The following is a 24,683-nucleotide window of genomic DNA, read 5'->3' as shown; positions in this document are numbered from 1 at the left end:
GTTTTACAGAATAGGAGCTCTTTAGCCTTACTAACAGCTAACCAAGCTGGGACCTGTGCAGTGTTAAAGGAGGATTGCTGTTTTCTTTGCTTATTTAAAGAGAGGGAGAAATGTGGTGCTCCAAGGACAAAGAACAACATAAACACAAAGGGCCAACATCGCCAGAACAGAGAGTTACCGGACTCATCACTCTGTCACGCAGCAATCATTACATCTTTGAACCCTCCCAAGCAGCCTGCCCTGCTCCCTTCCTGTCCCATGTAAGGAAGGGTATTCGTCCTGTTCTTCCCCCACTCTGCACACTGGAAGTATGCATACCCTACCCAATCAGCAGATGACTCGCAAGTTCCTTTGTTCCCTGGCTATAAAAACAGACCAGTAACCCAGGCTCGGGGTCAACTCTCCCTATCAGAAAGTCAGCCCGCCGTTCTGGCAGCAACCCTTCCCTTTAATAAATTCTATCTTCTTTACAAAAAAAAAAAAAAAAAACCCACAGCATTATCCACTCCACACCCCCCCGCAAAAATGCCTACTTTAAAATATCCACTGCTGGAAGCAACCTAAATGTCCATCAACAGAAGAATGGATAAAGAAGATGTGGTACATCTATACAATGGAGTATTAGCCATAAAAAGGAACGAAATTGTGCAATCTGCAGAGACATGGATAGACCTAGAGACTGTCATACAGAGTGAAGTAAGTCAGAAAGAGAAAAACAAATATCGTATATTAACGCATATATGTGGAACCCAGAAAAACGGTACAGATGAACCGGTCTGCAGGGCAGAAATAGAGACACAGATGTAGAGAACAAACGTAGGGACACCAAGGGGGGTAAGCGGTGGGGGGTGGGGGTGGTCATGGGATGAATTGGGAGATTGGGATTGACATGTATACACCAATGTGTATAAAATGGATGACTAGTAAGAACCTGCTGTTTAAAAAAATAAAACAAACAAACAAAAAAAAACATTGGGTAGCATCACCAAAGAACACTGACACTGGGAGTGGGGGATTAACTCAGAGGAGGTCTTCCAAGCCAGCAGCAGTAAAACTTAAGGGGCAGGACTCTCCTGAAAGCCATCTGTTCTCAGAACTAAACAGCACACAGGGACAGAAACAGACCAGGAGTCAACGAGATTTCTCAGCCCACTACGAAAGTTTCAGAGCTCAAAAGTATTGATCAATAGAATCAAGGAACTTCCCAAAACTTGCTTTCTTCAGTCGTGGGGAGTAAAAGGAACGTGCAACTAGGATTTAGAAGATTGCATTCAAATTCCTGTTCAACCCTCACTAGCCGAGTGTCTTCAAGCAAATAGCTAAACCTCTCTGAGAGGCAAATATGGTAATGGAAAATAAAATTTTTTTAAAAAGCACTAGACTTCAGAAAACTGGTCCAAATCACTATGGCCAAGTCACAGCTGAGCCTTATGCAAATGAGCTTATAATGCCTATGTCACAGAGCTGCTGGCAGGGGTGGGTAACAGGGGCAAAGGCTACGCCTCCACCGCCCACCCCCTCCAGAAAAAAGAGGGAGTCAAACCAGGAGGTCCTTCAAAATCCCTTCTTGATCAACGTTTAGTCAATGATCCTTTGGAGAAAAAGAGCTAATAAACCACCTGCTCGTGTTGAGTGCCTACCAGGTGATAAACAGCCCCAGTTTCGTGGGGGAAGGGTGGAGGTGGAGGGACCCAAGCAGCCACACAGGGCCCTGCACTTAGAAGGGTCCACATGGGGGCTAAGGCTCTGATGTCACTGTCTTCAATTTCTTCATTTTTAAAAAAAATATTTATTTTTTATTTGGCTGTGCCAGGTCTTCACTGCGGCATGCAGGATCTTTTAGCTGTGGCATGTGGGATCTAGTTCCCTGACCTGGCATCAAACCCGGGCCCCCTGCATTGGGAACACAGAGTCTTAACCACTGGACCACCAGGGAAGTCCCAATTTCTTCATTTTTTTTTTTTTTTAAAGGAACCTTTTTACATGGGCCTCTTTCACTTGGATTAATACTTTTGAAATCCATCCAAGTTGTTGCATGTATCAGTAGTTCCTTTTTTTTTTTAATTTTTATTTATTTATTTATTTATTCATTCATTTATTTATTTTTGGCTGTGTTGGGTCTTCGTTTCTGTGTGAGGGCTTTCTCCAGTTGAGGCAAGCGGGGGCCACTCTTCATGGCGGTGCGCGGGCCTCTCACTGTCGCGGCCTCTCTTGTTGCAGAGCACAAGCTCCAGATGCGCAGGCTCAGTAGCTGTGGCTCATGGGCCTAGCTGCTCTGCGGCATGTGGGATCTTCCCGGACCAGGGCTCAAACCCGTGTCCCCTGCATTGGCAGGCAGATTCTCAACCACTGCGCCACCAGGGAAGCCCCTCAACTACTTCATTTTTGAACAAGGAGCCCTGCATTTTCATTTTGCACTGAGTCCTGCAAATCATGTGGCAGGCCTGGTACCCCGACACTGTGCTTAGCATCCAGGACACGGCAGTAAAACAGACCAGCACCCTCGGGGGGCTCCAAGCAAGTATATTACTTGGGAAGCAAATCCTACATAAAAAAACAGGACATTCAAGGAAAGATATTCATGCCTGTTTTATTCCTTAGTCCAACGACAGATTGAAAGCTCTAAAGATTAAAGTGGTTACTTATCCTCAGGACAGGTCCCAGCTTGCTTGTACATGAAACACACACACCCCTGGAGACTCACCCAGCCACACCCTTCTGAGGCGAGTTGTTTTCCTGGACACTTACAGTTCCCTGAGGCACGTCCATCTGGCCACGCCATGGACAGCTAAGTGCTTGAAGCAGTGGTTCTTAAAGCGTGGTCCCCAGCCCAGCAGTATCAGCATCACCTGGGAGCTTATTAGAGATGCAAATTCTCAGGCCCCGCCCCAGACCTACTGAATCAAGCTCTGGGTGTGGGCCCAGCAATCTGGGTTTTAACAAGTCCTGCAGGTGATTCTGATGCATGGGCTAAAGTTTCAGAACCACTGGCCTAGATGATCAAATGTAATCACTTTATCACTTTGAAATATGTTTATTATCTTTCCAATCTTTTTTTTTTTTTTTTTGGCTGGGGAGGGTGTGTTGGGGGAATTGGTGGGGGGTCGGGCCTTCCCAGCATCTTCCTCCCACACACCACAAACAGTCACCAGCAATTCCTGAAGATCCAGATCTCTCTGTGTGTTTCCCACAAAATTCAATTTAACTCACACACTTTGTTTTTGTCTGTTCATTCAAGACACAATGCAGCCCGGAGTCCCTAGTGAACAAACAACCCATCTGCACATGTCAAGTACCTGATTCATTTAGACTTATCCCAATTGCTTAATGTCTGCAACAGAAGCCTCCGTGATACTCTTGATCTAAACAGCTGAGTTAATGCCCTGGGACAAAGGGGCCCGGTGTTTGGGTGAGCTCCTATGGGCCCGACAGCCACAAAGAGAAGCTTGTTGAATGCACACATAAAAAGAGAAGAGATAGGAGGCAGAGACTCTGATCTTCATGACCCTCTGATTATTCTATCAGTTAGTTAAAGCATAAATCCATCCTCCAAGCTAACAAAATACTATTTTACTTCCTTTTACTCCGTATTTTATCTTTTATAGCCAACAAAACATAAAAACCTTACAAAGGTTATGTTCTCATCAATTTTTGCCCTGAAGACAATAAATTAAGTGGAGGTTACTGCAGCAGCAGCAAAGACATCAGCCCGAAACTTTCTGAAAAGACAATCTTCTCCTCCCACCATCGGAGTTCAGAGCTGCCAGTCAAAGACGTAGCCATTAAAATTAAATGTCAATGGTACTGCCATCCTATTTCTTTAATTAGTGTCTAGCCTTTACTCTTGTTTCTTAAAAATCTGCTCTGGAGGCCAACAAATAAAAAAGAATGTGAAAACATGAAAACCTAAATATTTGTCAGATATAAGAAAGAAAATCTACACTTTTCTGAATCAATTTTTTTTTTTTTTTGGCTGTGCTGGGTCTTCACTGCTGCGTGCAGGCTTTCTCAAGTTGCGGCGAGCGGGGGCTATTCTTCGTTGTGGTGCGCGGGCTTCTCACTGCAGTGGCTTCTCTTGTTGCGGAGCATGGGCTCTAGGTGCGCAGGCTTCAGTAGTTGTGGCTCGCAGGCTCTAGAGCGCAGGCTCAGTAGTTGTGGCGCACGGGCTTAGTTGTTCCGTGCGGCATGTGGGATCTTCCTGGACCAGGGCTCGAACCCGTGTCCCCTGCATTGGCAGGAGAATTCTCAACCACTGCGCCACCAGGGAAGTCCCTCTGAATCACTCTGAGTCCAATATCTTCCCGTTCTCACTGTAATAAAGTCTCCAAAACCTCCCCAACACTAAACTCAAAATTTACTTTTCGTTTATATAAAACCCACGTAACCACTGTTTGCCCGAAGTTCCATTACATGAGTTAGTACTAAGTACTTAGAACAAGACCTGGCACATAGCAAGGGCTCAACAAGTATTAGTTCTCCTTCTTATTCATTGTTGCTGCTGCTGTAACTGTTACATGATGTGCTACTATGAGCTAAGTATATACAATGAAAAGCAAAACAGACGTGGCTCTCATGAAGCTCACAGGCTAGCAGCAGAGACAGACACCAAAAAAATAATCACACAAGTAAATATAAGTCAAAAACTGTACAATTAAGATATAACCCATGGGGGATGGGAACTAAGAAAAGCCCAGAGTAGTTTTATCATTTTATGATTTTGAAACCTCTTGGATATATAATTTAGACCAAATCATGACCCTTCCCCAGATGTTTTCAAATCCTTTTGTATTACTATGCAAATTCCAAATGTAAACCAGCCAAAAAGAGTTGTAAACAAATATTCATATTTCATGACTATACCATTCAACATCAGTAACATTGCCCCAATTGTGTAAATCAGAACTTATTTTTTTTAATACTGTTAACATTTCCAAATACAGAAACTGGGATATCCCAAGAAACAAGCCTATGTTCAGATACAGTCAGTGAATCTTCCATGAATTTTCTCAGAACTTTATCAATTAAAATTAATTCATAAAGTTAAGGTTCACCTTTAAGTATGCAAACCACTTTCTTGAACCTTATGACTATTTCTAAATAATATAAATTACTTGATTTAAAATAATTTTTATTCCATTAACTTCTTTAACTATAAAATGCATTTTCTGGTGACTTCACTTAGAGCCAAGAGCAAGAAAAAAATATGTGACCACAGAACATAGAGGCCCATTCTTAACTAGGATCTATTTCACAAGAACTGGGGAAATTCAGGAAGGCCCAGGGACTTCTCCACTGGACCAGACACAGGGAAACGTGCTAGAGCTCGGGGGGAACCCTGAGAGCATCCCCCTAACTTCTGTATAGCTTGGCAGGAGGGCCTGGGCTCTTGGTCCAGGCCCTCCTGTCTGTATTCCAGCTCCACCTCTTCATGTTTTGATTTGGAGCAAGTAGCTCAACCTTTCTCAGTTTCAGTCTCCTGCTCTCTAAAATGGGTACCCACATCCTAAGGAAGCAGTGGGATGAGGTGGGGGAATGTATGCAAACGCTTCTTAGCATAATGCTGAAACCAACTGAGTTCTCGTCAGCAACCGTTCAAGCCTCTCCAAACTCTGTCTCCTAATGAGACAAGATCCAAAGTCACAACTAAAATAAAATACAAACTGGGACCCGCAGGTGCACTTTCCACTGCCCATGGACTCGTTCTTGAACCTACCAATCCTCCCCTAGGATCCCCCTAGGGCCACCAGGGGAGCTGTCACCCCATGGGAGATGGCGGGTAGGTCCCAGGAGGCACACTTCCTCTGAGTCTTTAGAGACCTCTATGGCCTGACCTCCTGACACGTTCAGCCCTGGTCCACATCTCACGGGGCAGTTTATTACCAAAGTAGAGATTGCAGCTAAACCAATAGGTCAAACAGAACTTAGCCCTCCACAGTTACCTCATCTCGCACATTATCTATATGCACAGCAATCAATTCCTGCGTGCTAAGTACTTTAGTCCCTTAAGACACCCAAGAAGGAAAAGTCTTTAGACTGTCATCCAAGACCCTTTCATCCACCCATTTAAAACACTTATTACTACATGCCGTGCGCCACACTCCGTGCTAGGCCCTAGATATACAAATGCCAAAGACTCAGTCCTTGTCATCAAGGCCTTCACAGTCTTGGAGGAGGAAGATGTTTAATAGATAATTTTAATATAATGTCAGTATAGTGGAAAAAGTCACACAAAGATGTCAAAATGTTTTTCCTGTTAGGAATTTGGCCTGGGAAGTAAAATATTTAAGATGTGAATTTTTTAAAATGCTCTTCCAAAATGGCTATATTACCACCTTTGGTTAGCTAATTAATACACATCAACTGTAAAAGAACCATGAAATAAAGATAAGCAAAAAGAAGAATATAACCTATAATCTTACTGTCTGGAATAACTACTGTTAACATTTAGATGGATGGCCTTCTGGGTTTTAAAATATGTATCTGAACAAGATATATGAAATCATTTTATACAGAGTATGGTAACCTGGATTTTTCACTTTCCAACAAACACCTATTAACATATTTCTGGAGTAGTAAATGCTCCTATAACTTTTCATTTTAAGTGATTATATAGAATTCCACGATAGGTTCCATAATTTTTTTTTACTATGCTCTACTGTTTGATAGTAGAGGATAGACCACTTCCAATTTTTTTTTTTTTTTGGCTATAATAAACATTACAACATTCTTGTTCACACATCCTTTCAAACTAGCCCAATTATTTCTCCAGAATAACTTCCTAGGGAGTTGAATTGTTGGATCAAAGGGGAAGCATATTTTTAAATATGACACAAATGAACCTATCTACGAAGCAGACAGACTCACAGACATAGAGAACAGACTTGTGGCTGCCAAGGGGGAAGGGGACTGGGGGAGGGATGGAGTGGGAGTTTGGGCTTAGCAGATGCAAACTATTATATATAGAATGGATGGACAATAAGATCCTACTGTATAGCACAGGGAACTATATTCAATATTGTGATAAAACCATAACAGAAAAGAATACGAAAAAGAATGTATATATGTATAACTGAGTCACTTTGCTGTACAGAAGAAATTAACACAACATTGTAAATCAACTATACTTCAATAAAAAATAAAAATTTTTAAAAAGGTAAGCATATTTTTAAGACGTTGATACCTATTACCAAATCGCCCTCCAGAAAAGTTATACCATTAAAAGCCACCATTTCCCCATGTCTTCACCCTCATTTTATGGCATCACTCTTCTTACTCTTTGCATTTCATAGTTTTAAGTTTTAATGTACCCACCTTAGCTAAAAATGTTGCTTACAAGAGCATCTTTTTCAGAGGTATCAATAGTTACGACATTTGCTGAAATTAGGCAGCCATAAGCTGCCGGTCATTCCAGTTTGGGTTTGGGGCCTCAGTGCTTCTGGAACTCCACTATGCAGAGAAGTCACCTGGGGATCTTGTTGCAAGGCAGATTCCAAGTCAGTAGGTCTGGGGTAGAGACTGAGGTCTAACAAGCTCCAGGTGATGCCATGCTGCTGGTCCATGAACTACACTTTGAGGAGCAAAGAGCACACTCTCTTATCTCGAGGCCCCTCCAGGTCCCTAAAAGACACCCCCATCTCCCCAGCAGCTTCCTCCTCAAAAGTGCCCTGAAATTATTCTACCACTGAAATTATTCTACCTGAAATAGGCCTGAAATTATTCTACCACTCACTCCTTGCCTTGTCTTAAATGCAAGGCCTGAAATTATTCTACCACTCAGGTAGGTAGGCCTGAAATTATCCTACCACTCACTCCTTGCATTGTCTTAAACAATTCACTAAGCTTCAAAGGGCTTCAGTTTACCCATCTGCGAAATGAAAAGCGTGGCGCATCTGGCCGCTAAGTTCCTTCCCATCTCCAATAGTGAAGGGAGGTCTCCCTGTGCAAATATAACTAGGTGCATCCTAGGACTATTTTGAGTATCTTCTTCCCTTCACCCCACAGGACCACACTCGGAATGAGGGCAATAGAGGGGGTGACATTGCAGCAGCTGGTGACAGCCGCAGCCCAAGGAAAAAGCACCCCTGAAAGGGGACACTCTCCTCCAACTACCTCTCTCCTGGGAGTTCCCAGTCATAAGGATGTACATCATTTTCTCTTCCCAAAAGGAATAGATTTAACAAGAACCTACGGCTAATTCGCCCATTAAAGGAACAAAGAGTGGAATGAGGGAGGAGACTGAGAGAGATATTGCATCTGTAAATATCTGGCCAAAGAGCCTCAGAAGTCAGCTCTGGGCAAAGGGAGTCCAGCGTCTCCATAATACTTCACTTGTAATGGCTACTGCCTTCTGTTCTGTTTTCCCTCTTGCTTTTCTGCAACACTAAAAGGTGGGCAGAGGCAGAACGTGATCCTCAGCGCCCGTGCTGGCAGGAGCGGTTGTCTAAAATGATGTCGGATCTATAGACATATTTTCTTCTTTGCCAATAATATGAAAATGCTGTCGTTCTTGTTCTGTAGGGACATGAAACATGTATTCTCCATCCTCGGAGAAGACAGACTTCATGTTCCCCAGTTCAATCAAGTTATCGAATAAGACCATGAACCGTTGTCTCCTTCAATTCTCTGTTTTTGGAAGGAGTGAACCAGAAAGATTTCTTTTTAGGCATAGTGCACTTTCCCCCTGCCTCTCTGCATTTACTGGCAGGGAGTTTAACATGTTCACGAAATTCTTTTTCTCGCTTACATTTCCTTTAGCTTCCTTTAAACAACTCCTTCGTATTTGACTCCTAAGTGAACTTTTCTTAAAAAGTGCCCACGTCCTTTGCTTTTCTCTTATGGGGATGGTATCCTGTCCTTCCCAGCATCTCCCACAAAATCGGGAGACTTTTGTTGCTTAAGTTAGGCCTGAAATAGGTATGATGGTCAACCCTAAAGGGCATCAGCCAACCTACCAGAACCGAATAGACAATAAACACAAATACACCCGCTAGCATCTTCCACTTTTAACGTTTATGCTGCCGGCATAACCCACTTCCACTCTGCAAGCCCTTAGCCCCTCCTTCGGAGCTGTCTGCCATCTTTTGCTCGCCCATGTTCAGGTGGAGCCCCAGCCAGGACACATTTCTCTGAAGAGCTGCAGCCCTAATTCCTCCCCATCACTTCACAGCTTGTCAGCGGGACCCAAGCAATAAAAAGATCAATAAGAAAACAAATCCCACCTGATTAGGTCCTGTTTGATCTTAAACCCACAGCATCCAAGATTTCAGCTACATAATGCTGGCTCCAGACAAGAGGAGCAGAGTTTTCTTATGAAAATAAATTAGACAAGTACACAGAAGAAAGAAAACGGATGTGCAATTAACTGCTAAAATGTTTGAGAGCCTTCACTATGGTCGGTGAGCTGAAAGCAAAGGGCTATGGTTTCTTTTCCCATCTTCTTCACTCTTTTATTCTCTACTCTCCATTCTCCCTGCAACAAGACAAATGTTTTGCTCTCAACAAATATTTTTCAAGAATCCAGAAAAGAATAAATGTATGTATACGTATAACTAAATCACTTTGCTGTACACCTGAAACTAACATAACACTGTAAATCAAATATACTCCAATATTTTTTTTTAAAAAAAATCTTAGTAAAGTACTTGGGATGGAGTAAATGCTCAGTGTATATATATATTTTTTTTTTCTTTTTTTTCAGGTACTATTTTTCGATTAGGGATGTTTTTCTTTCTCTTGTACGCTGGGGTTTTGTTTTCCACACTGAAGTTATAACATACCCTAAAGACAGAAAACGCAAGTCCTAGGAGTCGCCTTGCTACAAGCCATCAGCTGCAATCATATCAAGATGAATATATTGTCAGGAACCTGTAAGTAGCATTTCATTTACCCGACTCCCTCCCCTAAGAGAGGCTCCGCCAGGGATTAGATTATTATGCAAGCTTCCTGGACCCACTCCAAATGCAGATTGCAACTACAATGCAAAGAGAAACTTAATAAAAGGTGATAGGAAATAAACCTTCCACAGAACACTTTTTCTAAAAAAAAATTAACCTTTTCAAAGTTTAATTCCATCCTATATACCCATAAATAGACCAGCTTTCAGGAACTAAAAGCTAATCCTATAGTAATAACACAAAGCTTGATATCTCATTCCATGCGATCATTAATTCTGCTTTAAACATCATGAGAAATCTCTTCGACTTCTTAAGCTTTGCAATTCATTTCTATACACCAATTCAAGAAACCTCATTAATTTAGGTGGCCTTTTTGCGGTACATCTGAGGCACGCAAATATTTGGGATTTTTACCTTAGGTCAGAGATTAAGAAAAAATTAACTTCTCATTTTTGGAAAGGATTTATGAATGTGAAAAAAATGCTTTTGACAGTAACATGTTTATCTTACCTAGTTTGCAAGTAAAACAGGCCGCACAGAATACAGGAAGTAAAAACTGAAAAAGGCAAAAGGTTTTATATAAATGGTAGGGGTATTTTTTAAGAAAGAAAAAAAATCTTGTTACCTCTTCACCACTTTTTCCTATAACCCAGTTTCAATATTCCAATCAAGTGTAAGAAGGAAGAGGTTTGATACAGGAGAGGAAAAAAATCCTTTGAACACTGATCGACACTCGATTTGTTCAGTTATTTTACCTAGATTTAACTCTGTATGCTTGACTCTCCAATCATTTGATTGACTGAGATGCTATTTCCACTGAGCTGGGTTTACAATTATCCTTAAACCAGTGAAACTTCAAAGGCTGTTCAATAGATATTTTCCGTTCTTCATTAGAACTCATAAATATATAACCTGCACATAAACAAGCCATTCTGCCTAATTAAATGGAATCTCTTCGTCTCTATTAAACATTTAGAAGTGCTGCCTGAGTATAAACATGTCATCTGAGAAGCGGGGGAGGGAGATTCTTGTAATATCCATGCATAACCAACTGAATCTCCTTTAAGCAAAGCCACATTAATAATAGCAGAGATGCACATAAATTTTTCTAATTATTTTACTATCAGTAAAGATTGTTTAAAGGATATTCATTTTTGGCAATTACCCCCCTCAAGTATTATCTGAATAATAATCCTTCTAGGGAAACACAGTCTGGGTGCTTTAATTTACTTCAGAGATTATCACATAGCCTTTTCCCCACTTTCTTTTTCAAGTGTCTGTATCCTGGAAGAGATAACACAGCATTTTTCTCTAACAGTTGTATTTAGCTTAGAGAATGAGTTGTTTGTTTTGTTTTGTTTTTTAATCATATATCTAGAGTTAGAATTCTTAGGAAGATAATCCATAAAAGCTCTACTTTGGAAATGCAAATGTTCCTAAAGTGTTTTCAGTTTGTATTGTTTGGTCTGTTAAAGAAAGCAAAGGTTTTTAAACTCTGCTTTTTTTCGAAAATTGATGGAGGAATTATAAAGCACCTCCAGCTAAACAAGCAGTTGAACTTGTGCTTAGGATTCACTTCCCAGGTTCCCAACATTCTTTAAAAAAAAAAAACAAAACTCTTTTCATGAGGTTTGAAACAATATTTGTGACACTGAGCTTTATGTCATAAGACCAGGCAGAAATTGTAGCAGGTAAATGTTGGAGGAAGCAGACGTCGATTTTTGAGCTGCGGTGTTTTGTTAGACCGCCCTCTTGTGGTCAAACATCATCAACACAATTTCTGTTCCACATTTTTTTAAAAAACAAGTTCAACAATCCACAGTAGCATAATTCTGACAAAAATAAGCTGCAAGTTGGGGGTGAACTTTCTAATATTCTGTTGGGTTTTGGATTTTCTTCTCTTCAAAAACAACTTACAATGCATTCACTCAAGTGAACAGGAAGGTATGAGAATTCTTCAATGTACAAGATCTCTTAACATACACATGCACCAATTAAACACAACGTTCCTAGTGATTTGGGAACACAGAAACTCTTCTACATGAAATTGCACCCATCCCCAAATGTCCTTCAGCTGACCGTGGAAGGGATGGTTTCTTTCCCTAGCATCAGCACCCCTGGCAGATACTGACAGCATAAGGTGGACATAGCAGCTGCAGGCTGGGTGGATAATGTCACCCAACACGGCCTGAGATGTCTTAAAATGCTGTGATGGGTGTTGACTGCACCCATCTACAAGGAAAATATATACCCCCAGTGGACCAGGGGTCCAGCTGCCTCAGTCTTTGAGTGGAAGTAAGTGTAGCTTTTTGGTGATACCCACTCCAGTAGAGCTGCAGGAATTCAAAATGAGGGAAAAAATAGTGAAGGGAGTAATTACATTCAAGTATTTCCATAATTCATTAACTATGTAAAATATAAACCATTTCTATGGCTTCAGAATGTTCTACCTAGAAGTTTCACTGAAAATAAGAATCTTTATGATAAATCCTGCCTTTGACCAGGAAACCTGTGTTAAGAAGGATTGAGAAATGAGACCCTCTCTTTCATACATCAAATTTTAGGTCTTGAGGGGAGCCTGGAGATCATAAATTGCAACTGTCACTTTACAGATTAAAAAAAACAAAGCCCAATGAGGTGTAGGGATTTGCCCAAGGTCTCCTGGTAAAAAGCAGCAAACCCAGGATTAGAAGGGAGTCTCCCAGCTATTCTAACTAGCATGACCCATCCTCCTCGGCCCCGTCTTGCCAAAGAGCATCCTGGCATCCAATTCCCTATGGAGGCCTGTGGTCCACAATCTTCTAGCTCAGTGATCCCTGAACTGCTATTAAAACTTCTTTCCTGCTACTGAGTGGTCTGTCCTCATTCTCTCCTCACAATGAGAAATAAATGACAACCAAATTCTTTAAAACAAGACTAGCAGCCATTGAAAACCACGACCAAACTCAATACAACATTGAATACAAACATCCTCCCCAGAAGTTTCCAGAATTCCCATTCCATGTGGGCTCATGTACTGTGGGGCTCATCCACCAAACTTCTTATACAAAATGGAATTAGAGTATGTAAGGGAACTGATAATGTGCCATTTTTGGTCATAAATGCCAATGTTAGTACTCCTCCATGATTCACTTTATAGGTTATTAGTCATTTATGAAAATAAAAGCCCATAGAATGACTCATTGTAAGTAAAAGAACTGAAGAGAGGTCCTTGATCAGTTGCCCCCAGCTGATGATACATTACATATAGATGTGTACATAGCAGAACGGTTCTCTGGGGTTGATGGACTTCCACCAAGATCTGATGCGGTTGTGGCAGTAACGGAGATGCCCACAAGATGGCACTCTTCTTTATTTTTAATTCATGGTAAGCAAAAAAAAAAAAAAAAAAATTCTCCACACAGTCTAAGAATAAATGGGATATGTAGCTAACTCCATACAATGTCACGTTTAATGTTGTAACAGGCATCACAGTTGTGAAAATCTGCCCCCCTCCTTCCCTGAGGAATGTGATGATGGAGGACAGAAAGGCCTGAAAACAGGTGTTGATGCTGTGAGGGAATGCCAGGCCTTGGGACGGGAGGGAGGGAGGGAGGGAGGGAGGGAGGGAGGGAGGGAGGGAGGGTGTGTGTGTGTGTGTGTGTGTGTGTGTGTGTGTGTGTGTGTGTGTGTGTGTGTGTGTGTGTGTGTGTGTGTGTGTGTACACGTACCACATGATTCTATATTTTTTCTTAAAGGTGAGTTCTGTTTCAAAAGTATGTTAATTAGACTCTCTCCCATCTTAACAATTTTCTATCTTCAAGGCTAAAATAAAGGCTCTCCAACTACAGTGCCTTGCTCCACAAATTCCCTTCTGAAGGGACTTTACTATCTTTGACACATACACACGCAGCGCTCCGTCTCCTGTGCTGCTGAAATAACAAAGCCTTTGTAGTTCTCTTTAGTAGGCGGCAGATAACATCTGATTTGGCAGAATGATGGGCAAAAGGAAAATAATACATGGAGGTTATAAGACCTCAGTGACTGGGCCAGAACTCTCAAAGCTCACTTCCACAGCACTCTAGTTCCACAAACCAGACAGAAACATTTTGCCAACAAAGAGCTTTGCAAGCTTTAATGTGCATACAAACCATCTTGGGGATCTTGCTCGACTGATTCTGATTCAATAGGTTTGGGGCAAGACCTGATTCTGCACTCCTAACAAGCTCCCAGATGATTCTGGTGCTCTGGTCTGAAGACCACACTTTGCGTGGCCAGGACTTAGTGAACCATTAACATCTCTATGACGAAACCATTTTAGAATATTTTAAAGGCAACATTATTATTTGTGATTATCAAGGAACAATTTTCTTCTTCCCTTTTACTCCCAGAGCTACATTTGGAATTTTGACTAAGTATGCGCCCATTGTTTAGCCATCCCTTTTACATTGTAAGTAATTGATCGAGTGGTGATCAAAAGCCAATGTGCTTTTACTTAACTAAAACACAGCTGAGATTTGCACACAGTGAAACATTTCACTATACAATTTACCCTTCTAATAGGACTCAATGGCCTTGATATGTGAAAGACCACGCTGTACTGACCCTTAATCAAAGAACTTTAAAAAGATACCAAGCAAACCAATGCATAATTGTAATTAAGAATGCAACATTTAATAGATGCCAAACAAGGTAAACCCATTTAGAATGATCTTTTCTGTCTGAAAAGGAAGTACTTATTATGAGATTAAAGTTTATCTGCTGAATTAAAAGATGTCAATAATACAAAAGTTACTTCACTCAGCTTTTGCACAGCAAAGGAAACCATCAACGAAATGAAAAGACAACCTACTGAATGGGAGAAGATATTGGCAAATCATATGACCCATAATGGGTGAATAACCAAAATACTGAGTTGGCCAAAAAGTCCGTTTGGGTTTTTCAGTAAGATCTTATGGAAAATCCCGAACCAACTTTTTGGCCAGCCCAATACGGAAAAAACCCAAATGAACCTTTTGGCCAACCCAGTATAAACAGCGCATACAACTCAGTAACCAAAAAAAATCTGATTTAAAAATGGGCAGAGGGCTTCCGTGGTGGCGCAGTGGTTGAGAATCTGCCTGCCAATGCAGGGGACACGGGTTCGAGCCCTGGTCTGGGAAGATCCCACATGCCGCGGAGCAACTAGGCCCGTGAGCCACAACTACTGAGCCTGCGCGTCTGGAGCCTGTGCTCCGCAACAAGAGAGGCCGCGATAGTGAGAGGCCTGCGCACCGCGATGAAGAGTGGCCCCCGCTTGCCGCAACTAGAGAAAGCCCTCGCACAGAAACGAAGACCCAACACAGCCATAAATAAATAAATAAATAATTAAAAAAAAAAAAAAAAAAAAGGGCAGAAAACCTGAATAGACTTTTTTCAAAGAAGACATAAAAATGGCTAACAGGCACGTGAAAAGATGCTCAACATCACTAATTATTAGAGAAATGCAAATCAAAACCACAATGAGGTATCACCTCACACCTGTCACAATGGCTAACATCAAAATGTCTACAAATAATAAATGTTGGCGAGGATGTGGAGAAAAGGGAACTCTTGAACACTGATGGTGGGAATGTAAATTGGTGCAGCCACTATAGAAAACATTATAGAGGTTACTCAAAAAACTAAAAATAGAACTACCATATTCTCCAGCAAATCCACTCCTGGGTATACATTTGAAAAAAGTGAAAACACTAACTCAAAAAGATACATGTACCCCATGCTCATAGCAGCATTCCATAACCAAGATATGGAAGCAACCCAAGTGTCCACAAACAGATGAATGGATAAAGAAGATGTGGCACATATATACAATGGAATATTATTCAGCCATAAAAAACAATGAAATTCTGCCATTTGCAACAGTGTGGATAGACCTAGAGGGTCTTATGCTTAGTGAAATAAGTCAGAGAAAGACATACTCTGTTATCACTTATATGTGGAATCTAAAAAATAAAACAAATGAATATATATAACAAAACAGAAACAGACTCACAGATTTAGAGAACAAACTAGTAGTTACCAGTGGGGAGAGAGAAGGGGAAGGGGCAGGGTAGGGGATAAAGAGATACAAACTGTTACATATTTATAAACTATTTATAAAAGATAAGAAACAAGGATATATCGTACAGCACAAGGATATATCGTACAATGAAATATATCCATTATTTTGTAATAACTTTAAACGGAGCATAATCTGTAAAAATACTGAATCACTATGCTGTGTATCTGAAACTAATATTGTAAATCAACTATAGTTCAATAAAGATATACAAACAAACAAACAAAAATTAATGTTGGCTTTTTAACAAATGGTGCTGAATGTCTAAATTTAAAAAGATGAACCCAGACACAGACCTTACACCTCACACAAAAATGAACTCAGAATGGATTGTAGGCCTCAATATAAAATGAAAAACTATAAAAACTTCTTAAAGAAAACATAGGAGGGGACTTCCCCAGTGGTGCAGGGGGCCTGGGTTCAATCCCTGCTCAGGGAATTAGATCCTGCATGCACGCGGCAATTAAGGATCCCGTGTGGGACTTCCCTGGCAGTCCAGTGGTTAAGACTTCGTCTTCTAATGCAGGGGGTGTGGGTTTGATCCCTGGTTGGGGAGTAAGATCCCACATGCCTCCTGGCCAAAAAAACAAAATATAAAGCAGAAGCAACACTGTAAGAAATTCAATAAAGACTTTAAATAAATAAACAAATAAAGATCCGCGTGCCGCAACTAAGACCCAGCACAGCCAAATAAATAAATATTTTAAAAAGAAAACATAGGAGAAAATCTACATGACCTTGGGTTTGGCGATGAGTTTTTACATACAATACTAACAGCTCAATCTATGAAAGAAAAAAATAGGTTGGACTTCATTAAAATTAAAACTTCTGCTCTGCGAAAGATACTGTTAAGAAAATGAAAAGCTAAGCCACAGATTGGAAGAAAATATTTGCAGAACACATACCTGGTAAAGGGCTTATATCCAAAATACGAAAGAACTCTTAAAGTCAACAAGTTTTTAAAAAGAACTAAAAGGGGTCAAAAGATCTGAGCAGACACCTCACCAAAGAAGATACAGATGGCAAAGAAGCAGATGAAAAGGTGCTCAGCACCACGTGTCATTAGGGATTTGCAAGTGGAAACAACAACGAGATACCACTACAAGACTATCAGAATGGAAGCAGCCGCACTGCACAGGGAGGTCAGCTCGGTGCTTTGTGACCACCTAGAGGGGTGGGATAGGGAGGGTGGGAGGGAGACGCAAGAGGGAGGGGATATGGGGATATATGTATATGTATAGCTGATTCACTTTGTTATACAGCAGAAACTAACACACCACTGTAAAGCAGTTATACTCCAATAAAGATGTTAAAAAAAATAAAAATAAAAAAAAGACTATCAGAATGACAACATCCAAAAAAACCGACAATACCAAACGTCGACTGCAGAGCACAGGAAGACTCATTCAGTACTGATGGGAACGCAAAATGGTACAGCCGCTCTGAAAGACAATGTGGCACCACCTGACTCAGTAATTGTATTCCTAAGTATTTATCCAAATGAGCTGAAACTTATGTCCCCAAAAAAGTCTGCACAGCTATATTCCTAACTGCCAAAACCTGGAAGCAACCAACCAACATGTCCTTTAATAGGTGGATGGATAAACAAACTGTGCTACCTCCAGACAATGAAGCATTGCCCATTTGATAAAAAGAAACAAGCTATCAAGTCACTAAAAAATATGGATGAATCTTAAATGCATATTGCTAAATGAAAGAAGTCAGTCTGGGAAAGCTGCCTACTGTATGGTTCCAATTGTATGACATTCTGGAAAGGCAAAATTATAAAGGTGGTAAACAGATCACTGGTTGCCAGTACTTGCGGGGGGTGAGGTTGAGTTGGTGAAGTGTAGAGGATTTTGGGGGTGGTGATTCTGTGTGATACTGTAAACTACATGCAAACTAGAAAAAAATTATTTCGGAGATCCCAGAATGGAATAAAAAATATGACAAACAACCCAACTGTATTACAAATGTGTGAAACAACCTTATTAAAGGGGGTGGTGGTGGGGGGGAGAATAGTGCTAACCTAAGTAACTCTGGAAATGAGGAGAATCTGAAACACCAAAGAAGAAAGTAACTGCACACAGCACTGTACTCTAGCTGATAAAGTCATTTTCCTTGGGGATATGGGTTAACAATCCTGATATTGCTGTACACATATACCAGAACTGAACAATTAAGTAAATGGATGGCAGATGGCAGGAAGCAGGTTCCTCACCGTTGGAGTGGGAATTTACAGATAAAGAAGGGGAGAAGGCTAGAACGAGCCATGCAGTAGTAGATTGGAGTTGGAGATATCAGTATGAACTCATGTTTAGCTTAATATAGATACAGATGGTTACATATAGAAAAATTTATAGATATGTGTATATACACAGATTAGTATATACACAAATATTTCCTCGTTCTTTCAGCTGAGAGGACCTAGAAGCAATGCCATCCCCATAGGAATGAGCACACCTAATGCCCAGATCTTGGTTTCTAACACCATTCTCCAATGAAAGGAACCAGGGCTGCTTAGAGAAATGGCAGATTCGAGGACTGGAGCAGGAAATATACAAGATGAGTTTGGAGCATCTTGTAGCTCCAGAAAATAAGGGAGTGCTCAAAAAAAAAAAAGTTGATGTGTCATAGGGACACAGCAGCCAACTGCAAGAGCTCCCAGTGGCCAAAGCTGGAACAATTAGAGCAAGAAAATTAAGTAGCATTGGATTATAACCCAAAGCATGAAATAAATATCCATGAGGCCATACTGATATAAAGTAATGATTAAATAAAGAAATAGGGAAAAGAGACAAATCTACTGTGCAGAATTCCAAATAACTTATACAGATACTCCAGCCTCAAGGAACTGGTAACTTCCCACTTCTTAAGTCACTTCCTCCCACAGAGGAAAGCACGGAAATGCGGGAAGGAGTAACTTGACAGGGTAAGAACCTGACAAACACTACCTGAGCCAGGTGATCAACATTAACATTTACGTGATGTCACGTTGATAGGATGACCTTTGATATAAGATGATGAAAATGGCATTTTACTTCTGTAGTCTTCCTCCAAAAATATACTACCCCAATCTAACGATGAGAACATCCGACAAATTCCAACTGAGGAACATTCTACAAAATAGCTCACCAGCAATCCTCAAAACTGTCAAAGTCACCAAAAGCAAGGAAAGTCTGAGGAACTACCACAGCTAAGAGCCTGAGGAGACATGACTACTACATATAACATGATATCCTGGACGGGATCATGGAACAGAAAAAGGACATAAGGGGAAAACTGAGGAAATCTGAACAAACCCTGGACTTTAGTTAATAATAATGTATCAAAGTTGGTTTATTCAGCGTAACAAACATATACTATCATAAGATGTCTTAAAAAGGGAACGCTGGGTGTGGGAATACAGGTACACTTACTATCTTCACAGTAATTCTGCAAATCTCAAAATATTCTAAAATTAAAAGTTTGCTTTAAAAATGTGGATAGTCTTTTCCCAGTTCACACACACACACACAAAAATCAAAGAATAGATTTTTCTTCCGTTTTTATTAAAATTCTGCTGAAGAAGCAGTGGATGAGCTAGTTACTAACCACGCTGGAGAAAGAGAGTAAGAGATGTGGGTTCCGCTTCTTACTGGCCACGTGATTTTGGGAAAGTCAACCTCGCCAAGCCTCAGCTCTCTCGGTCAAATGGGCTCATGATACCCACTTCCAGGCACGCTGGAGGAATTAAACATCATAATCTATGTCAAACACATAACACAGTGCTTGACATAGAGTAACCTCAAGAGACCGTTGCTTTAATGAGCTAGCCAGTGTAGACTGATTGACAAGACAAATGTCCTGGTAGTAAATAGATTTCAACAGAAAAACTCAGAATGTATAAAATCTCTACACTGACTCCTTTATTGTGGAGGAGAGAATGACAAAGTCTTACTCTTAATCCATCAAACATCAATATCAGTTCCCAAAAAACATTCAAACAGGTACCTACTCCAGGTTCAAGCGATACGGTCTAACTCACAGAAAGCCTTTCCGGTGGGAGAGATTTGGAGATTCCTTCTCTAATCTGCTCAGTCTGACTCCAGGGCTCAGCCCATACAAATGGGTCTTTAGTCCCTGGCTCTGTGGGTGCAGCCTGAAAAGGTGCTCCCTCTCCCTTCTCTCCACCCTGCCCCTGCGCCTTCTTTTGCTCTGCCTTTCCTTTTGCTCCTTCATGCTGAAACCCCTCCATGCCTGTCCTTTGAGATTCAGCTCTGCTCCATGGTCAAGTCCTGAGAATGGAGAAGACAGTTAAAAGACAATCAAACTCTAGGGACTTCTCTGGTGGCGCACTGGTTAAGAATCCGCCTGCCAATGCAGGGGACATGGGTTCGAGTCCTAGTCCGGGAAGATCCCACGTGCCGCAGACCAACTAAGCCTGTGCACCACAACTACTGAGCCTGCGCTCTAGAGCCTGTGAGCCACAACTACTGAGCCCATGTGCCACAACTACTGAAGCCCACGCACCTAGAGCCCGTGCTCCGCAACAAGAGAAGCCACTGCAACGAGAAGCCCGCGCACCACAACGAAGAGTAGCCCCCGCTCGCCGCAACTAGAGAAAGCCCTCACACAGCAACCAAGACCCAACGCAGCCAAAAAAAAAAAAAGACAATCACACTCTACGCCCAGCAAAGGGTTCACACCCACTAGCAAACCTCCTTCTATGTTATGAAGCTCACAGGGGAGTTTCATTGTAAAAGGCCTCCTTCTCTTCCCTGGCCTCAGCAAGGGCAGCCTGCAGGAGAGGAGGAGAGAATAGGGCAAGAAGGACCACCACTGTACATGTCATTTCCTAGAAATATTTTACATACACATTTGTGAGGCATGAAAATGCTACATATGTGATTATAAAATTTTCCATCCATAAAGCTACTCCTGGTTTATATAATACACGGAAAATGGGTCATTATTTTGTGATGACCCCAGAAGTGACTCACAGGGACTTGGCCACAGGAGCAAATGTGAGAAGCACTGCCTAGACCTAAGACTCACCACACTGGTTTAACACATCCATAGAAAATAGACACCCCAGACTGCGGGCTTCCTGGCCTTTTCCATGTTTTCTGATCTTGTGGGAGCAAAACTCCCCTGAATCTAGGCAGCCTGATATTCCCTATAGTTTTTACTATTATCACTTAATTGCAGTCATCTGACTTACAGCAGCAGACCCGGATCTAGACACTCCAAACCTGTATTCTTTATTGAGGGTGGGGATAGAAAATGACTGATTGATGATTTAACTCACCTCTGAGAGGGAGCCCTCAAAAACTTCTGATACCTAAGCCAGAGTTCCATCCTAAAATACAGTTGACCCTTGAGTAACATGGGTTTGAACTGCAGTTTGAACTGTGCAGGTCCACTTACACGGAGTTTTTTCCCAACAAATACAGTACCTGCATTTTCATTATACAGATCTTTACGTTAATTAAGTGTGGGGAAAAGCCTGCGTTCAATTAGAGATCACATTATGCGGAATCAAAAGAACTAGGGCTTGAATCCTGATTCTAACCAAACTGTTTGAGCTTCCAGCCCTTGGGTGAGCCGTTTACCAATTCCTTTCTTTTTGAGGCAGAGACTGAGCATGAGAGGATTTTCGACTCCACGGGAGGTCAGTGCCCCTAACCCCCGCGTGGTTCAAGGGTCAAATGACCCATCTTACCTGGCTCTTCCAGTTAAACGTCTTATATTTAGTTTCCAGTAACGCTGCACATTGAGTTATCCTCAGACCCCGTTCAAAACTCCTCGGCCCGGCCCGACTCCAGGGGGGCGGTGAGTGGCCGGCGGAACGCCGAGCGTCCGAGACGGGAAACGCGAGCGGAGCTACCGCCCCGCGCCTCCACCCCCGACTCGCCCGGAGCCTAGCCTGCGGCAGCGGGCCTGGGCACCTACGCGCGGCGTGGGCGGGGGCGTGGGCGTGGGCGGGGGCGGGACCACGCGCCGCCCACGCCCACCCCACGCCTTGGCCGCCTTGAGCGTGCGCGGCTCGCTCCACGCCGATCTCCCCTCGGTGGCGCGCTCGTGCTGCCCGACAGAGGGCGCGCGCGCGGCGGGGCTGCCGAGGGGACCGCGGTGCGCACCCCGCCAGCCTCGCTGCTCCCCTTGCCTGCCTGCCCGCCGGCAGGTGTGCTTCTTACAGGGGAAGGTAGGAGGCTTTCCACTCGGAATATTCCCGAGTGCTGCGTGGCTGTAAAATCCATTTCACCAGAGAAGACTGAAACGAGAGCGCGCTCATCAGCCAGTGTGGGAAACCAGTGCTCAACGTCAGCTACCAGCCGCCTTAGGACCACGGCGGCCCAGGCGCAATCCCTCTGTTCCTCCACCTTGGAAGTGCCGACCAAGCACCCAAGTGCCGGTTCCTCACCACCCTGCACGTGATCACGGCCCTGCTGACTGGCGGCGGACCTCGCAGGCCTGCACGGCCCACCTGCACTACAAATGGATCCCTGTGCGAGACAGCCACGCGGCTGACATTCGCTCCTGCTTCCAAGGAGCAATAGGCTTCATTGACTGGGTCCGGGAAAAGGAAGGCAAGGTCCTGGTCCACTGTGAAGCTGGGATTTCCCGTTCGCCTGCCATCTGCATAGCTCATGTCATGGAGGCAAGCAGTTCCGCCTGAAGGGGGCCATTGATCACATCCAGAGGAGGAGGAGCGTGAACTTGCCCAGCTTTGGCTTCCTGAGATCCTGCCTCGCACTCCCTGCCCCAGGATCCCTTCTGCCCGGAAGATGCATCCTGCTCTTCATGTAAAGCCCATTTGCAGACACTGAGCCCTGACGTGCAGGGTTCCTACTGCACATTCCCTACCACCCGCTGGACGGCCTCAGAGCTCACCAGGAGTTCCATGGCCACATACACATCCTGCTAAAACTGGGATGGGGGAACCAGCCCAACCCCAAGAACAACTGTGGTTTTGTTTTTTAAACTCGTGGACATTTCATGGCTGTGCGGTACTGAATTGCTCCCTCTGTCAGGCTGCCCCAATGGGGTAGAGTGGCCACCAGGCTTGCAAACTTCAGACTGACCTTGAAGATAGGTTCTCAGAGGGAAGGAAAGCCAAGCCGCTTCAACAGCACAGCCTGTGCTGACTAACTACTGTTCTTCCAGATACCCTGCCCTCTCAGGACTAACCAGTCCTTGGATGTCAAAATTTGCCTTTTCATTTCAAGCATAAGGCAACAAATACCGGCATCCACATGGGAGAAGGCAGTTGCTAGACCAGGAGAAAAGGCAATTACAAAGCCAACTGATTTTGAAGGAAGCACAATTTCCACCTTATTTTTTTAACTTTTGCTGTCTCAGTATCTGTCTCTGTTGCTTCAGGGCATGAGCTGATCATCATCTAGTCAGGAGAGTAACCTGCAGGGTTTGTAGGGACATGAATATATAAGCTGATTGGAACCCCTTGAGCCCAGTGGAGGCAGATTCTCTCCAAGGGGAGGGTTCTGGGGTGAAAGGAAGAAGCAAGTAGCCTGTTCCTGGGACAGCTGGGCTTCCCGGGACTGAGCGGGGCCATGCCAAGTGGGAGACAAAGCTGGTTAAATACTCCATGCTCTGGCCAGCAAAGGCCTGAAACCAGGCACAGGACAGGCCTGAATTTCTATGTGGAGATTTGGAGGCTTCAACCAAGGGGAGAAACAAAGGATACAGAGGCTAGGAATAAGGCTGACATGCATTCTCTTACTCTGGATCTGTTCGTATTAGAAGCTACATGTGAACGATGCTGAAACCTCATATTAAAACAGAACTGGCAGTTATCCATCCCACTGAAGAGCTGAAAAGTTTTGATTCCACCTCTTCCTTTGTGTCATCTATGCTCTGAAATCATGTTCTATGGTTTCTTTGTTTTCCTAGCAACTTGGAATACGCTATCTGGAGTGCATCCTTCATCTTCCTTTAAGACTCTACTAGGAACCTGTTTTCCCTACTAACTTAGGGTCTTCAAAGCACAAAGTTAGGTCTAAATTATGGAGCTCTGAACTGTCTGGAATACTTAGGATTTATCTGGAATAGATACTGTAAATCATAGAATGTGACAAAGAGAAAAGTCAGAAGGTAAACATACAGAGGTTCCCTTCCAGCAGTTGGTCGTGGGATGTGTGCTGTCCCAGTGACTGGGGAGGAAATGGTAGAGAGTCAGAGCAAGACTGGAAATAGATTTTAACACTGGGCAGAGCCTCATTCCCCATTCACCATACTATCACTAAGACGTTCCCTGCGGGAGCCAGCACTGCGGCGGGCAAGGTTTTACTTCCCTGCAAATACCCAGGCTTCCCAGAGGTCAGGACCCTCCAGGCACTGCATGGAGGCTGGGTACTGTCCCCATCCCCTGGGCACTGTCCCCATCCCCTGGGCACTGCCGTGCTCCGTCTCTGAACCCAGCTGAGCCAGGGTTAGGCTACTTGCTTCTTCCTTTACTCCAGAACCCTTCCCTTTAGACAATCCAGGCCTACATCTTCTTGAACTGGACTTGGAAAACTCAAAATCCATTTAACTCTTCCATGAGGCAAGGGAAGCCCGACTTTTACTGTCTGAAACGCAGCCCTCCCTCTTCAGGATGGGAAGGAAAACCTGCCTCTCATTCTTTCCTGATGAGCTTACTGCCAAGGAAACAAGAGCTCAGTCTCAAACAAGTCGTCCTGCCAAAATGTTAACGGTGATTGGTTCTA

General features: G+C 42.9%; 1 pseudogene; it reads left to right on the top strand.

Moving 5' to 3' along the window:
* Positions 1 to 22,882, top strand: part of LOC133084622 (dual specificity protein phosphatase 5-like) — a 183,599-nt pseudogene extending 160,717 nt beyond the window's left edge.
* Positions 22,883 to 24,683: the final 1,801 nt, after the last annotated feature.

Source organism: Eubalaena glacialis, chromosome 2 (assembly GCF_028564815.1).
Source record: "Eubalaena glacialis isolate mEubGla1 chromosome 2, mEubGla1.1.hap2.+ XY, whole genome shotgun sequence".
In the NCBI taxonomy this organism is placed as follows: Eukaryota; Metazoa; Chordata; class Mammalia; order Artiodactyla; family Balaenidae; genus Eubalaena; species Eubalaena glacialis.
The sequence above is the reverse complement of the archived record's forward strand: the minus strand, read 5'-3'. Positions and strand labels throughout refer to the sequence as shown.